The sequence below is a fragment of the Ambystoma mexicanum genome, chromosome 2p (genome assembly GCF_040938575.1).
Source record: "Ambystoma mexicanum isolate Mex_15411 chromosome 2p, UKY_AmexF1_1, whole genome shotgun sequence".
NCBI classification, from domain to species: domain Eukaryota; kingdom Metazoa; phylum Chordata; class Amphibia; order Caudata; family Ambystomatidae; genus Ambystoma; species Ambystoma mexicanum.
The window spans coordinates 315,089,924-315,108,333 of record NC_090923.1 but is presented as its reverse complement, the minus strand read 5'-3'; the positions used below and the strand labels follow the sequence as shown (position 1 = coordinate 315,108,333).

Genomic DNA, 18,410 nt, shown 5'->3' with positions numbered 1-18,410 from the left:
ATACTCAGATTTAGGAAACTATGGAAAGTCAGTTATCTTTCCACTACCAAATTTTCAATCCTAAAAACCTACCATATCTACAGCAGTTCCTGTTTAAAATAGAAACTGAACAGCTAAAGTATCTGGGAAATACCATAACAGCCTAATTGGAGGACTTCTTTGGGGGCTAATTTCCCTACTTTATGGCACAATATTAAAGCAAAAATGAAGGGCTGAATTAGGTTGTTCCATCCTGGATGGGAAGATTGAACTCTTATAGGGTAGCACAATTCAAAGTAATTTTGCCACACATGCGTAAATCGAACAATAAATAATTGCAATTGTCAAAGAATCCGATAGTGGCACCAGCGTCAGTAAGGAAATGGCTCTGGGTCCCTACAAATAGAGTAAGAGAGTAAGAAGTAAGAACGCATCTAATTCTATCAGGGCTCTGGGATCTGTGGAAAGAAAAGAAAACCATGGAGAGGGTACGAATTGACCCTCCCCCTTGAGCTGCATATGGGCACCACCTATAAGGGACCTTATAAAAGATTTGGAAAATGATCAGAGATGGTACGAAGCAACATTGGAGAGAGTGAGAAGATGTGGCAAACTCGTGAATTTCTCACCCTATTGCAGATTGAAGATGCATTAGGGCTAAGTCAGCTCTCTGCATTTCTATATTTGAGATTAAAGGGCTGTTTGCGGGATAAAAGATGGAACTCAAAGATGGGGCGTTCACTGACATCGTTTGAGCTTGTTTTAGACCGACACTGTGGGTCAGCAGCTCTGACAACAAGACACTAAAGAGCGTTAGTGTTGGCAAAAAGAGAAGAACTATCAGACAGGCAAAATACAGGAAATACTTTGGAAGGGCCTTCTGAAACCAGCTCTGTTACCTAATATGTTACCCAATAAGAGACTATAAAACCAATACAAGTATAGTGTACATGGTATAAAACTAATGCATAAACAGAAATATACACTCCCAAAGCTATCCATAAAAAGCTATCCAAAATATTCCCCAACACTAGCCCGCTATGTTAGAGAGGATGCAGGCACATAGGCACCTATTGGCATATATGGTGGCAATGTGGCAAGATACACATATACTGGAAAAGATACTGGACTGGATACAACACTAGATCGGGAAATGGTGGAATTAGACCTCTTTTTCTGGTACTATTTCAACTACCAGGTGAAAGAGGAAACTCCCCAGCTCTGCCACACATGGCCCACAATCTATTACTGGTTGTGAGAGCATGCTTAACCATATCCTGGAGGACAACTAAAAAAGAATGGCTGTGGAAAGGATATGAGATATTTGGAATGGAGAAATGAATCCATCTGATCAATGAGATTGAGTGGTACCCATTCCTTCCTAAATATGGAAACGAAATGGGTAATTCAGAAATACAAATTGAATAGTAAGGTGCAAAGACGCAATAGAAATAAAAATCAAAGCGAAGGCATAGCTTAGAATTGTTTAGGAATTAGTCAAAGGGGTCTCTACAGGTTATAACAGAAAAGGAAATCGTCTCCAGTATATGGACATTGGAAATATGAGAATTGCAAGATATCAGTGCTGAGTAATGTTTCTTTGTGTGTATTTGTGGTTTATTATTATGTTGCTTTTCGTATTTGAGACTTTCATCATCATCCTATGATCAAAGATCAAAATACGGTACCATTGGTCATATAAAGAAAGAAAAATGGAGGAAAAGGAATGTACTGTTGGATGATAGATATGCATTTCTTATGACAGAAATTGTAATTTATTGAAAAATATAATACAAAGGGATAATGGAAAAAAAGAAGTGCATAATAAAGTGCCTGTGCTTGACTTGATGCACTTTCTTTTTTATTTCAGTACACTCCATTGCTCTCCTTGTTAGTTATCTACACTACATTGCTTGATTTGCAATATCTCATCCCATCTCACAATCTAACAGATCACGCTACATTCCTGCCAGGTCTGTGAGGGGATCCATTTTGGTAGGTTCTATATCCCTGCATATACTTACCTTTTGCCTCTTTAATCATCTCATAAGAGGAATGTGCATATAGGCCATTGGGATTTACTCATGGCAACAGAATGACTAACACTGCCCCAGAGAATCTCCCATCAAACAGACCAGTGCATCTTTGTGTGTCTTATACAACACAGGTTTTTAATCGAATCAGATAAGAGCGATGGTCTTTTAATCAGTTCAAAACATTGCATTTCTTCCTGAGAACCGCACAGAATATGGGTCATCTTTCCAGTGATTTGCAAGTGATTCTGAATTCTCCCACAATCCCACAATCTAGAACACTGTTACATCTTTAACATTCCTATTCTCTGTTACATCTTCTACATTCCACATTCCTCTCCTTCCACTAAGATACTGCACAGCTGCGACATGTCCACAGTACAACTAGCATCAAGCAAGGTAGGACAGACATACGGTCTCTTTTTTGTACAGACGACTTTCTGTTGACAAGTAAATAAGTGAGCAGGGATTCAATATAGGGATAGGATAGAGAAATACAGTTTTGAGGGAAAGATACATTCTTCTGATTAAGTATCCAGAATCTGTCTTGAACATTGGGTGGGGGAGCTAGAGGCTCACATGTGGGGGCAGACAAAGCTAGGCTGGCCCCTGAAATATTTGCCTGTGTCCCTATGGCCTGGAGGCACTTGAGGCTGGCACAAGAAAGCACTGGGGCACTCAATCAATGTCTCAATGGATCTGAATCAGAATTAACATAGGTTTTAATGGATGAGGAGGCCGGGCTGCTGAGCAGAAACTGAAGAACCTGGCAGATATATTCTGTGATTCGTGCACAATGACGAATCAACAGTCACTAAGTGAGGGTCTTGTGGAGGGGCCCACGGTCTAGGGTACAATGCATTTATTTATTTATTTACTCGTGTATGTTTTTTGCAGTGCCAAACATGCCAACTTATGGCTAAATCAAAGCACCTTCACTGGAAACCCTAGAGTGGGGAAACATCGATTCCGTGGGTGCAGGCAACGGGCACGTTGATGACGACCTTCAAGATGGCATCTAAATCCTGCCTGATTGCAGGTGAGTGTCTGTTTCTTTGCCATCACAGAGATAACAATCAGGTGGGATAGGGAATCCTTGTCTGTTTCTGTTTCATCTCTACTCTTTCCTGAACAGGCAAGGCATTGTAGATGGCAGGGCACAATTCTTTCAGTGGTTCGTTTTTGTAAGGGGTGGTTCATAAGAATAAGGTGTAAAAGTAGGGGACTGTGAATGCATTTGAAGGAGGGCCAGGGGCAAGGGCACAAAACGGATTAAGCATTCACCATGCATTCCTCCTCCTTCAAGGGTCTTCTGATTTTACACCTGCATGGGATTTTCAAGCAGGCATAAAACAAATGGATTCCTATCGGCTCTGCTTGCATTTAGCAAGTGGATGCCATAGTAATCCATTGTAAAGGACACCAGCAAAGCCTGATGGCCTCGCCTCCATCATTTACATTTGATACAAAACAGAGAGTTAAATAAAACAGGGAGGTCGATTTTGCTTGTTTTTATTCTTTCATTTTCACCCTTATTTTTTTCAAGTTGGAAATTGCATTCAGAAGACCCAACAACCCATAAGTGCTAATGTTGTTGGAAACCTGCATGCAATTCCTATTCTATGTTACATCATCTACATTCCACATTCCTCTCCTTCCACTAAGATAATGCACAGCTGTGACATTTCCACAGTACAAATAGCGTCAAGCGAGGTAGGAGAGACATACCGTCTCTTTTTTGCACAGATGGCTTCTGTTGACAAGTAAAGAAGTGAGCAGGGATTCAATATAGGGATAGGATAAAGAATTGAAACACATTGTGTATAGGCGCTTTGTAAATAAACTATCATATCAAACTATCATATCATAATTAGCACTTCATTGTGTACCCTGCAGGAAACTGGTACGAATGGCCACCTTATTCTTTCATCCATTCATCCATGCGAGATAATTACATTGGGGGTCACTTTATATGAAGTGTAAAATACTTTCAGGGGCCCGCCAATGTTACCACTGGGGTAAACATTTCAAGTTGCAAGCTACTATTCAGCAATGAAGTCACTCACCACCTCAATTCTACACATACACACTGCATTTCCTACTTATTTTAAGTCTTTCTGTACATACACAAAACTATTTAGAATGCTGTACATGTGTCAGGATATGTGCACATTATTGCACACCATTTTATAACAGAATTGTTTCAAAGTGCCAATGAGGAACATTGGTAACAGTGGGGACAGGCACAACATGCACACCATCAAGCAAGATAGGTATGGGGCATTCCTATTTGATCACAAAGCATAGAACAAGCAAGTAAATGAGCATTTTAGAGGCCGGTGTACCGATGTATGAAGTACTTTCCATATTGTGGGATTATTGGGATGAACATTTTATATCTCACATGTGAGAGGAAATAAACTCCAGACCTGGTACGCAGCGGTCCCTGCTTCGTGATTACTTTCATTAAGACCAGGGAGAATACTTCATTAAGCGACGCGGAAGGGATGGCGGATTGATGAATCCAGGGAAGGAGTGCCGTTGCTTGCCCATGAAGAAGTGCAGGCCATAAAAATCCTGATGCGGATACAGCACGAAGAATTGTAATCCTGATGAATATGATGAGAATAAGTCTGTAGGCACAGATCTGCTAGTGAACGGGGTTGTATAAGGGAGCCATGGTGTCACACGTATGACACTGACACAAGAGATACAATTTCAAAACATTTATTCAATTTTCAGGATTTGGAAAAACTCCTGCTTTGCCCTATAGCTAGAATGGGAGTAGTCTCTACCATCAAATAATAAACAAACACCGTCCTAGTCAGTCTCTGCCAAATCAAAGATGGCCTATACTAACAAAACCTAATGCCTGTCCTATCTCTTATAGAGAAAGTGTGCAAAGGGGAATATGTATGCAAAGGAAAATCAGTGTCATAACATAAAGAATCAATGTGGCTGAGTCAGCTCTCCTTCTCACGTTGGGCAGCATGGAGTAAGGCGGTCCCTGTAAACAGGATGGCACACTCTGGCTCAGGTTCTCAAAACAAAGGCAGTTCAAAACGTGGATCGAGGCCCGCTTGGCCTTCCACGTTAAGGTCACTTATTCCAGCTTTTAAAAGTTCTTTCACAGTTCAACAAAAGTTCACGCAGGTCTCCCTCGGTCTGGCTCGGAACTCTTAATCATACCACTTGCAGGGGTTCCCTTCCCCAAGCTTAATTCACCTTCTCTAGGGGTTCCCTTCACCCATTTATCACACTTTTGGTCTCCCTCAGTCGGGCTCAGACCTTTTCCTGATGTCAAAGACTTTCAAATGTGCAAGGGTTTTTTTCTATAGACTTCGGCAGCACCACTTCAACTTTTCCTTCAGCTTAAACTCTTGTGTTGTTTTCCCCAGTGTCCCTTGGTCGGGGTAGTTCCGTATCACAAGCACAAAAGATTAACATTCACCTTTTCACTTCCCTTTTTGTCAGGATTAATCTTGGCCATTACGCATTTTATAGTTCATTCACTTTGTCGCTTTATAACAAAACATTTCACCTTTGCCAGAGACTTTCGAATGGGCTACTTCCTTTTGCCGGACCACTCTGCTACACTCTGTATCACTGGCTTCACAGTTATCAATTATTTAAATTTCCCCAGAGGTCTGACTTCCTTCGTGCCTCATCCACACGCGTGCAGCCTTCAATTGTGAGATATACTGTTGCACCTTCAATCTTTCCTTAACACACACCAGCCTTTCATGCCGCTCGCCAACTCATTCGCTGTGTGCATTCCTTTCTTGTGTTTGTGGTTTTAATTAATGAGTCAAGGTTGATACCACAGGCTTGGCCTCGCCTCCACAACTCTGTCGTTCACCCGGGAGGGTTGCTTGCGCCCTTGAAATACAATGCAGTCTTCGTGTCTGGGATTTGGCCTTCTCTGCGTATCTTTCATGACTCCTCAGAGGCAACAACCTCCTGCAGGGATCTACTAGGATTTCTCTACCCTTTGCTCTCATCCCTCTGTCACTCGCTCTGCTCCAGTAGGTTCGCCTTTGCCCCAGAAGTTCTGCTCCTTTTCATGTTGCACCTTCCTCAGAGTGTGTCTCTATGTTCCCCCTTCTTTCCGTGTGGGAAGAGCTAATGGGTATCAGATGAATGTAATTAAAGTCAAGTGCCTGAGTTTGCCTGACATTATTAGCGGGACATGTCCAATGAGATATGTAAGGGGTAGCCTCTTTACTCAGTCGCCCTCTTCCTCTGCCCAGTGTCTGTGTAGAAAAGGTGGGGGAGTTGGAACGTTGGAGAATCCTATAAAATAGGATGGGTCATGGGTACGGGTAAGGGGGGAATACTGTGTCTCACCATCGGTTGTCTCATCCCCACTCTCCGAAGGCCCCTCACCAAGGTGATGATCCTCCCACAATGGTGCACCCCCAGAAACTCGATCCAAAAGCGATGGCTGTGTCCTTGCCACCTGGATTATAAGTCCCTGAGGACTAGCGGGTGAGACACCCTTTGGTTCCTCACAGTGGCCAGCAGCTGTTTGTCCCCATGACCGTGGAGGTTTGGTAGATGTGGCCCCCTGCAGTCTATGCTGTTTGCAGAGAGCTGTCTTGAAGAACATTGTGCCCAGAAGCTATATGGGAATGGGCACTGTGAAGTACATTGGCCCAATATATTCTTGTAACCCATGAAAAGTCTGTGCTCAGCTCTGAGATTGTGCAAGGGAATGCATCTGTTAAAACTGAAGCCACTGTGGTGCTTGCAAAGAAGAGCATCTTGGGACTTGAAGTCCATCGCTGTGTGGGGAATGAGCATGGAGAATAGCAGTGTTAACTGAGGTTATCAATCGCCTCATGCAGTGATCTTGTGCCCCACTGCGAGGTCTGAGAAGGGCTTATTGCTGGGTGGCCAGTGGATACCAACCGTTAAGGAACGTTGAAGTCAACACCATCATGGGTCTGTTTGCTTCAGACAATGTGACATTATGATTTGATGCTGTTAAGAGCTACAATGGAACAGTTTTCTCTATTAGCAGGTCATGAGGACTAAATGTTTGTATTCATTTTGTGTTGATGTAATTAATGACAACTGGGGTGTGCATAGTTATGTGTGCACGCAAGGTTGGTAAAGCATATGAATGTGTTTCAGGAGTACATGCATATTTATACTGTTGAATTGTTGAGTTTGTGGGGAATGGCCAACCCTACAGTTTATTTTTTGTGTGATACCTTAATGGTTCCATTGTTAAGGGATAAGGAATTCTGGATGTTCTAGCGCATGGTAGTGATTTAAAATTTGCGAAGTATTTGATAATGCGCTATTAGTGACTATCCCAGCGTTATTGTTCATTAGAAGTCTGGTTATTGGTAACTAGGTTGCTCTTTTGTGCACCTGGACAGCAGTTGCAAGGAAGTGTGGGTATTGTGAGTATTGGGGAGTCTGGTATTGCACACAGGTAGCAATGGGTTTGTACCTGGCCAGCAAAGTGAAAGTCTGGGTTTTGGAAAATGGTTGTACAGTTTGTGCACCTATCCTATTGAGGTGATTTGGATGTCTGATTTTGGCAACAGGTTTTAATGTGTTGTACCTGACCAACAATTAAGTGGAAGTTTTGTAGCATTAAATTGGTAATACGGTTGGTGCACCTTTCCCAGCAGGTTTCATGTAGGAGTACACGATCCATTGAAATTCTAGTTAACATTTTGGAAGTATGGTCATGCAATTTGGGTGGTATGTAGAGCGCTGCCAGCAGTGTTGAGTGAAGTTATGGAATAGTGTAAGTGCTTCTATTGATAAAATGTTTTTTCAAAATTATTTATTTTCATTTTGGTCAAATTTAAAGATAACAAGCAAAGGAGATCAAGTCAAAACAAATTGAAGCAGTGTTAAACTATATACATTAACCTTATGGTATATACATTTCCCATACCCCACTCCCCTCCTCCCCGGTTATCCACAAAATATACAGAAACTAATACAAGTCCATAAATCTCCCCCACTATTTTTCAAAAAGAGAAACTTTCCTTTCCCTTCTATAGTTTATCCTCTCCATGTCAGCAAGTTTATGCATTTCATCAATCCAGTCATCTATAATCGGGGACACCCTAGATTTCTACCCTCGCAGGATCATTTTCTTCCCAATCGCAGCACCTCTAAGTTGCCATTTCTTTTGAGTGGTGGTCAAATCTTCCAGAAACTCATCTCCACCCAAGATCAATGTTTTAAAGTCATAAACATTTTTCTCGCCAAGTACCTCCTCACATATTGCAAAAATATCCAGCCAAAAATAATGTATTCTCACGCAATCCCACATCATGTGCTCCAGCGTTCCAGTCTGGTGGACACAGCCCCAACAATCATTGGAGCCAGTAAGACCTCTCTTGCATAAACGTTCTGGTGTCCAATAGACCCTGTTCAAAATGTGAATTTGCCTGGAACTTTCACTTAGACTAATTGAGCAGAGGTTGACGTTTTTGCACATTCTCAACCAAAGTTTTGTAGAAATGTCACAGCCCAGTCTCCTACTCCACTCTTCCCGCAAACAGTCATTCTCTTTATATACTGCAACAATCAGTTTATAAATCTTGCTCGCCAGACCACCCTCGCCCTTTTTGGATTTGATAGTAAAAATAAGTTTAGCCTTTTTGCCCAATCCACCTTTCCTATGGCTTTTTTCAACCGCAGGTAGTCCTTGGCCGAAAAGCCTGGAATATCAGATTGTTCTCTCACCTCCTTGACCATAAGCCATTTCCCATCCTATTGAAGGTCCCCAATCCACTTGACCCCTCGCAAAAACCGTTCTGACCAAAATAGTTTTCTCCCATTATCTTTAATCCCTGCATTAGTCCAAATTGAAGCCTCCGGGGCCTTTAATGCATCAACACCCAGGAGACCAAGCAGTTTTTTCCAGGAGCTATTCAAAAATTCAGTGGTGGGATTCTTGTTACAACCAGGTCTTGCCGTTGTTGATAATATAAGGAAGGAAGGGGCGAATTAGCCCCCCCATACATTCTACATGAAATGAACCACCTGCTCTTGCACTAGTGAGGGACGCCTCCATCGCCCTTCTGTTGCCATGAGGAATAAGGCCTCGGCTGGAGCAGAGGTGGGGCTATTGCAAGACACACTTGGACTCCATTTTGTGTGCCCTCGATTCCATCTTTGGACTAGGCCGCAATTCGGCACTATGAAGTCTCCTCTCCCCTCTGCAGTGCCGCGCACAGCGAGCACCAACCGCTCCCACCTTTTCTGCGCTTCCCAAGTCCTTTTCTCATGGATGCGCTGAAGCTAACTGCTACAATTAAAACTATGTATCGGATCACTCTTCCTCTGAGATCACTGTCCTGTGTGTGAACCGATCTGAACCATGACTTGTAACTCATCCATCTCCACAAACCTGCTCCTGCACCCCTCATCCTCATTCTAGGAAAATTACTGTTTGTGTAACTCTGTGCCCTCCTAAGGTATTCTGTAACAGAAGTGTGCCCCCACTGGGCTGACCACCACAGAGTGCCCCCAATAAACCCAGACCCCTGTCACGGTATATCCTGTCCAAAGCTAAACATGTGCCACTCCACTCCTCGCCTCGCCCTGATGTGCCAGACCAGCCCAGTCCCCAGGTTATTGCAGAAGACAAGACCCCCAGCCCCCTCACCTTATGAATGACCCAATGTATGACAATGCAATCATGTGTGTGTAATTTACAGATCTCTAAGATTTATTCAAAATATATTGATGTTCATTGTTTATTGCATGTCTAGAATAAGTGTACAGATTAGTTAGTGAGATTCAGTCGCCTCTTCAACCTAGCCTAACCTTCACCTTGCACGGACCGGCCCAGCTGAATTACGTGATGTCCAACCTCCGCCAAGTTATCAGCCAATCCCGTTGAGCCAGCCCATACAGAACTATATGTGCACCTCCTTTCTAACCAATGAAACTGTAACCTTTAGACTGTATAGAATGTATCACTGATTACTCTGTAACCCTTTAAAACATATTGGGCCTCATTACGAGGTTGGAGGCAGCCATGGCGCTGTTAGCGCCATGGCTGCCTCCAAAATCGTTCCAAATCCGGTCTGGTGGATGGAGCAATTACTGGTCCATTCCGAGGTCGGAGGGAGCGGTAATTCCCCATTCACCAGAGGCGTTAAGGACGGGACCCGCAAAGGGAACTCGTAGTAGGGCGGTAAGGGATTACCGGCACCGGTGCCCTTACCAGTGCCGGTAATCCCTTACCGCCCACCTCGTAATGAGGCCCATTGTATTTGTACTGTTTGCCAGAGCGCTCTTGAGGCAGCAGAGTTCTCTGGATGCTGAATACCATATACATCTTTGACAACCTCACAATCAACTCTCGTGGTCTCATTCCCTACTGGGATGTGTCCTTTATTCTGAGTTTTATTGGTACTGTGGGGAGTGAGTACTTTCAATAAAATTGCTCTAGGCATCAATGGCCCTGCAAGCCTTGCCTCCGCAATCGGCCAATCATCTTGACTGTTATTAAGCAACTGGGCAAAAAATTGAGCCATGAACACCAGGTGATAAGCGTGGAAATTAGGAACCCCAAGACCACCCTTTTCCAGAGGTAAATGAAGCTTCCAAAGCTTTAGACTTGGAGATTTGTGGTCCACGATAAAATTCTGCATTAGCCTTCGTTCCAGTAATGTGGGCCAATTCTCAGCAGCAACATACCAAGCACATAATTAATCTTTGGGGTAGAGGTAATTTTTAGAGCATTTACTTTCCCCCATAGCAAAAGGTTTAGAATCGCTCATCTCTCCAGATCTAGTCTGAATTCCATGTAAAGCTCCTTTAGATTTTCATCTACTATGTCCTCAATCTTAGGTGCTAACCAAATACCCAAGTATCGTAACCTTTCAGCACACCCACTAAAACCCAAAGAAGTAATCAACGGTTTATTATACGTTATTGTGAAAGTCATCACTTCCGATTTCGCTCAGTTAATTTTATATCTAGATGTTTCATTGAAATTGGACAGAAGTTCCATCAAAATGGGCAATGACTTCTCCAAATCCCACAGGACCAAGTGCAGGTCGTCTGCATAGAACCAAATCTTCTGTTCCACACCCCAACAACTCACCCCACTCAACCTTTGTTCGTACCTGAGAGCGATGGCCAAAGGTTAAATTGCAATAATGAACAATAGCGGGGATAGAGGGCAACCCTGCCTAGAACCTCTTTCTAGTTTAAAAATATCCAATCTTAATCCATTGTTTTTTATGCCTGCAGTTGGATTAGCATACAGTAAAGCAATCCAAGATATATAGCTCTCACCTAGACCCATTTTGCCCAGCACAGTGTCGGGGGGATTCTCCCAGGGTCGGCAGGGCCTTCCGCGGACCTCCGGGCTGGGAGGCCCCAACTCCTCCGCGTATCCCAAAAATGAGTATGAGACACACACAAGAAGCAAGGTGGTTCTGCTGTTTATTGAATAACGGCAAGGGATGGGTCTAGGATCGTGCGCGTCCGTCCTGACTCTCGAAATTCGTGGGACTCGCAAGCCCCTTTTTGCCTCAGTATGACGCGCTACTTGTGTCACCTGGGAAAGTTAGCAAAAAACCTATCGCCACTCTGGATTGGTTCCTCGAGTGGTAGGGTTAGTATAGCATACATATAGAGAACGCTGTTAGTGGTTAAGGGTCAGTCAGGTGGTATACCTGGGTTGTCCCTTCTACTAGATACATGAAAATTGTTACACGAAGACCCCTAATGATTGGCTAATGTTAATGGCGTCAGTGATGAGTGCCCCATGTTCTGATTGGTCCACTCGCGAGACCCCCAGCCTGGGACCATCGTTGTTCCCAGCTCGCGGTGTACCTGTCATTTGCAACAATATGTAACAATGTGTTTGTGCAGACAATGCGTGGATTTGCTCATATGCCTGAGAGCAGACTATTCCCACCGCTGTAGGTGTCCATTGGGTCATTTCATTGTTGCAGCCTGTGTCTCAAACGTGGGACCTAGGCGACTTCTCCCTCCTGGGTCTGGCACCCTGTCAGGTTCGGCTTGGTCACGTGAGGAGAGACCGTGGTTGAGGCAGAATTCTGGCATTTAATGTTGTATTCTCCACTGTGTGTCTGGCTTAGTTTGCAGGTGTGACCTTGGCTTCGGCTTGTGGCATGTGAGTTGCAACATTGCCCCCTTGGCTGTCAGTTCTCGCTGGGCTCATTCTGCAGGGTCAGCAATTGTACTCTTGCTCGTTCAATGTTCGTTGAGGCTCTTGCTTGCGGCCTACTTGGGCCTGGTGCATAGGTGGGGATGTTTAATGCACGGCACTTTAAGTTGCAGTATCACATTGCTTCATATCCAGTATCATGTCTTTGTTGTATTTTCATTACAATGCAAGGGTTAGGGGAAGCCTCAGCAAGCATTTTAGATGGATGCTTTGTGCGTCTTGCGTTTCTGCATTTTGAAAAACCTATGTGAAAAATAATAAAAATGCGCGTAAGTGGGTGTGTCAGTCACCTACGTCATAGCACTGAATATGTTCTTCGTGTGGATTGGTGTGGGGGTGTCCAATGTGCATGGTTGCACGGGTGTTCTGGCAGTTGGCTAGGTCGTCATGGCATCTCTAACGAAGTGTTAATTTACTGTTGAAAGGTTTAGTCGAGTTCATCCATGCCGCGGGTGTCGGCTTGAGCAGGGCAGGCTGGTGGGCAGGCTGATGGGCACATCGTATGTTCCTGTACCAGGGTATTTGGTCGTCTGGTAGGTAGGCAAATTCATCTCGTGGCGGGTGTCTTGGTCGCGATCCTCTAGGCCAGGGGCGCGAGGTGATCGGGGGGAGTCTTTTGTCCCAATCTCCCACTTCAACAGAGTAAAGATAGTTCCAATTGACACAGTCAAAAGCCTTTTCGGCATCCAAGGACAATACTGCAATATCGTCGCTTGAGTCCATGGCTTGTGACATTGTTTGGATAGGTTTACGTACGGTACCCGAAGTTCGTATGTTCTGTATGAAGCCGGATTGGTTATCATGGATTAACTTTGGAAGTTCATTTTCCAGCCTCATGGCCACGACCTTGGACAGTACTTTATTGTCTGTGTTTATTAAACCAATGGGGCGGTAACTCAATGGCAGGTTCTCCTCCTTCCCTTTCTTCAGAAACACAGATATCATGGCGTGAGTATTCATATGAGGCATAAGGCTTTCTCTTGTAATGAATCGAACATATCTTTCATTAAATTAAGGGCAGAATTCGGTAACATTTTATGGAATGAAACTGGAAGGCCGTCAGTCCCGAGCGACTTCCCCGTATTCAGCTTGCCTATTGCTTTTCTCAAATCTTCAACCGTTCACTCTTTCTCTAGAGACATTTGTTGAATTTCAGATATCCTCATTGTCTCTAGAGTCCCAAAGAAAGGTTTTCTCACTCCAGCTATCTCAGGTTCGTTGCGGTGCAAGTTCATGTAGTAACTCCTAAAGATATCATTAATCTCTTTGCGATTAAACGTGGTTAAACCATTAGGCCCTGTAATTGAGGATATAGCCCTGTCAGAATTCATTTTCCTCAATCGGTGCACCAGCCACCAATCACATATTTCCCCTTTCTCATAATAGGAACACCTTAGCTGATACATAGATAGGGTTTGTATCTATATCTGATTTTCACAGTTATTATAAGGATGTAGGGCATAGTGAAACTTTTTGTTCTTGTGGTTATCTGTGGTTTTTCTTTATGCAACAATACCTTGTGTTGCAGTTTTGTTTTGTGTGATCTTTGTCTTGTAAGTACCTTTTTTTCTATACTGTTCCTACTTTTCTATGTTCCGTTGGGGGAAATGATGTGGTGGCGTGTCTTCACATGTATGTTTCCTCGTATTTCAGTGGAGTTATGATTACTGGACAGTACACAGAATGTTAGGATGTTTTCTTTGCTTTTGTTGCAAAGAGCAAGCATTGTGCTTCATAGGATAGTTGGGTCAGGAGGTGGCATATCCTGATATATGGCGATAGAATTATTAGAAGTTTTTGCTAGTTGGGTAGTTTATGCTCTCATGTGAGTGGTTGCGCCCTGGGTGGCAGTCAGGACGGAAGGTATATGGATTATTATTTTTATGGATGTTGATGTCTGTTCTAATCATTTTGCACAGCAATTGTGGCTTATCTTTTGGTTGTTTAAAGGGAGGAGGATGTGTAGGATCCTGTGATACTAGGTGTGTGTATGTCGGCCTTTAGGCTGAATGGAATGTGATGATGTATGAAGAACGGTTGTATGATGAGAGTTCTCTGGGTGACGGTTGGTCACAAGTGGAGAGATACAGGAACCAGAAGGATGCTCAGTTACCTCTCTCCTTCATCTAACCTTACCTGTAACAAAGACTGAATAAATAAGCATTCCTTTTCTACATTAACTGGTCTGGAGTGGTTCCTGCTTCGTGATTACTTGCATTAAGACCAGGGAGAATACTTCATAGTGCCCTTAGTAACATGATATATGTAGCAACCAGCAAAATGTGTGCACATAGATAAGTGCATTTATAGGTAGGAATTAAGCCATGTGAGAAATAGCAACAATAGGATAACATAGGGACAGAAGTTAAGCAGTAGATAATGTAACACACTATATATATATATATATATATATATATATATATATATATATATATATATATATATATATATATATATATATATATTTACATGGCTTGCGGTAGCGGCCATGTAGTTATGGTTAAGTTGCTAAACCCATAGGAAGAGCACTTTTTGGCTAACTTATAACTTTGCTCTCCCTGGATGAATCCTCACCAAACTGTGCAAAAAAAGTATATGGTCCACTCTGATTTTTTTTGCACATTTTGGTGAGCTTTGGTCAAGGGGGGGGACAGTTATAGGAGGGGGTCCCAAAATGTATTTTTTCCCATAGACTGAACAGCGAAATAATTGTGCTCACGCCTACAGCCCAAACCGCTGGACGGATTTTCACCAAATATGCGACAGGAGCGGCGGCTTGGTCCCGAAAGCGTGCTTTTGTAAATGTGGTGAAAATCCGTCTAGTAGTTTTTTTTTAAACAACCAAAAATTTGGTCTAAAAAAATTGGTCATATCTATGTCCACTCTGCGGACACACTTCCCTGTTCGCTCCATGGACCGGACACCGATTGGCTTAGAAGGCAACGTGGTGTCTGCGGACATCGGACGTGCCCATTGATTGGATGGTGAAAAGCGTGAAGTGTGTCAGATATTTGGCAACGCCCGCCATCTTGGATCCGCGGACAGCGACCGGCGGACATCGTGGTAAAACATATTAAAAAACACAATGCAAGAAAAAGTGGTTGGTTCCATCTTCACCGCACACAAAGCTCTTGAGAAGATCGTGTTTGATAAAACTATATCAAGAGATCTGAAGAAACTCACAGAATTCTGTCACACAGGAGATTTGGAGATGTTCCACAATATGTCCCTAAAGTACCGGCCCAAGAGATTGCTTTCGGTATGCAGGGTATGGAATCTCACACACTACTTGCATTATTAGCGCATAACAATAACATAGGCAGACAACAATTTAGAACTGCTGGCGAATTTGGGATGCTTCGATACGAAATGGCTGCAATGGCTTGTTGGTTTTGCCAATTGGTGAGGAGACTCAGAAACAACCTGTGTGTACTTGTATTTGTCCCATGGCACGTGGGCAGTCCAGCACTGAAATGCATGGAGTCCACAGCTGTGTTCACACAGGTTCCACCAACGAACATTCTAGGGTAATGTTACGTTAAAATGCTGTCTATGTGTTGTTCGAATTCTTCAGCCAACTTCTGCATTGTCCTCCAATTGCGAGCTAAACAACTTGCATAGCACTACCTCTCAATCACATCGTTGACTCCAACATTGCACATGGTTGTTTCTCTGTTTTTGCACAGTTTCTCGTTTGTGTTCATCCTTACTTTTCACACAGTGCATAAGTAATGGATCGATTAGAATAGATTTAAGAGCGGCTACTGAGACACATTTCTGTTATGTTTTCTACACAGCCACATCCTGTCCTACTGTGAATGTCATAATTTCCAGATACAAATTGATGGCTTCTTCAGGTGTTGATGATACACCTCATAGGTTGGATGAGCATAACGCTGTTTTGGGATGATCGCCCGGGCCCATATGCCCTTTTGCGGTACTGGCAATAAGGAGTACTGTGACATTGTTTACGGTGGTGTAGCAACAAGCTTATGCCAAAGCCTTGTGAATCACGGTGCCTCCATCCAATGAGCTTATACCCAAATGAACAATGTGTGACTCACAATAAACATTTGTGTATCGAGAACCAAGAAAGAAACAAAAAATGTGGTTGCATATGGAAATCGGCGGATGTTCTCTGAGTGTTTATTGTGAAATAAAAGCACATTATAAATTGCAGAGTATTGCGGTTTCATTTAAAGCTAGTGGGCCTCATTACACGGTAGGTGGTAGGAGTTTACCGGTACCGGTAAGGGCACCGGTACCGGTAAACCCCTACCGTCTTACTACGAGTTCCCTTTGTGGGACCCGACTTTAACGGCTGGTTTTACCAGCCGTTAAAGTAGGGTGCCGCAAAGGGACCTTGGAGCTAATTACGGTACCGCAATTTGCGGTACCGTAATTAGCACCTTCCCCATTCCCATTATGCCCTATGGGGGCAAAAATGGGAATGGGGAAGAGCATTGGTGAATGGGGAATTACCGCCCCCGCTCACCTTGGAGTAGGGCGGTAATTCCGCCATCCACCAAGGCGGACACGGTAAAATACCGGCGGCAACCATGGCGCTAGTAGCGCCATGGTTACCGCCTACTGTGTAATGAGGCCCAGTGTTTTGTATTCCCGACCGACTTCCGAATGAGTTTGCAAAGTTTGGTGGGATTCTGTGAAGAGGGGGCAAAATTAGATTGGGGGTAGCAAAATAATGTAAAGGCTTATAAATGAGGTGCCATTTGAGGAATTTACAATCGATTTGGCAAACTGATAACAGATCTGTATATAATTGTTTTTGTGACGTTTGGTGATTTTGTCAAGAGGGGGAAAATTAGAGTGGGGACCGAATGCCATTTGACAAATCTATAAGTACTTTGGCGAACTGATAATAGATCTAGATATAAATGTTTTTGCAAAGTTTGGTGGGATTTTGCCAAGCGGGGGTAAAATTAGAGGGGGGGTCCCTAAATATTGTAAAGGCTTATAAATGTGGTGCCATTTGACAAATGTACACAAAGGTTTGCAAAAAGATCATAGATCTAGATATATATGTTTTCGTAAAGTCAGAATGGATTTTGTCAAGTGGGGTCTAGGTTACATTGACTATTGTATGTGCATACATTTGACACTTTTGAAAAAATTAAACGTGGGTGGATTTCCAGCAATCTTGTATAAGGAACATTGACAAGGACATGAAAGCATGGTTTTGCAAATGTGCCCGTGTTTTATTTTTTGACAGGTGTCACAATGTAGGTACAAAAAATAGTGATATACCTTTGGCGAATGAGGTGTAGCCTATGGCCATGGGCAGTGGCCAGATTGTTCGGGTCATGGAATAAGGTCATGATCCAGACAATCTGGCTACTGGCCATGACCACGAGGGACAACATATGGGGTTAAAGTGGCCATGTCCACCTGGGACTGGCTTTGTGGTAAAGTTATAATAAATTGGGATAGGTTTGAAAGGGAAGAAAAATGTAGTTGTGGTAATATGATCATAGGATTCTCTTCTCGCCTTCTGCAGGCTGCCATGGAAAGGGAAGAGGGGCCCTGTACGGAACCGCGCCTTCCATTTCCATCGTAGCCATCTTGGAAAAGGATTATCCTTCCTACACTGGGACACTGAAGGCATCCCGGTGTAGGAAGAAAATTCTTTGCTTTAGCACCCCGGGTTTCCGCTTTGGGAACCTAGGGTACTATTGGCCTTCATCCCCCATTGCAGGGGCTGGAACGGGGGGATAATGGTCCGGAGACCTCTTTATCCATCCTCGCTTCGCTTGGGCTGATAACTTGAGCTGCCAGGCAGGTATCCACTGTTGCAGTCACTGGAACGGGGGGTAAACACCACAATATTTCCATTAGCATAACACAAAATGCAAATGTAAATGTTGGAAAATCCTATTGTGTGTATGTACTTTACTGAGAAATATAAAGTAGATGGATTCTATACGTTTTTTTAGCTCTATTTTTTAACTGTGAAAGGTGGTTCCTAAAGGAACATTTCTTTTATTGTTTTTGGATGTATTTGTGTTTGTTTGCCAGAGAGCTTAGTACGAAATGTGCGGAGGGAAATGATGGAAGAGGCACCAAACACTAATATGGAGGGGCAGGTGGACAGGGGAAAATGTTGTGCATGTGTTATTTCCAAGGTAGGGGGCAGTGTTTCTCATGCTCCTTGATTACAGCAGTGGTGTGTCTGTTGGGGAGGAAGGATGGCATTA

The 18,410-nt window shown here is 43.4% G+C and overlaps 1 protein-coding gene across 1 annotated transcript in view; it reads left to right on the top strand.

Moving 5' to 3' along the window:
- The first annotated feature begins 2,343 nt into the window (after window positions 1–2,343).
- CHDH (choline dehydrogenase) overlaps window positions 2,344–18,410 on the top strand; it is a 1,156,730-nt gene continuing 1,140,663 nt past the window's right edge. Inside the window, exons 1-2 of the mRNA XM_069643629.1 lie at window positions 2,344–2,411; window positions 2,910–3,051. The gene's annotated coding sequence lies outside the window, so the exon portion shown is untranslated. The remainder of the gene's footprint in view (window positions 2,412–2,909; window positions 3,052–18,410) is intronic.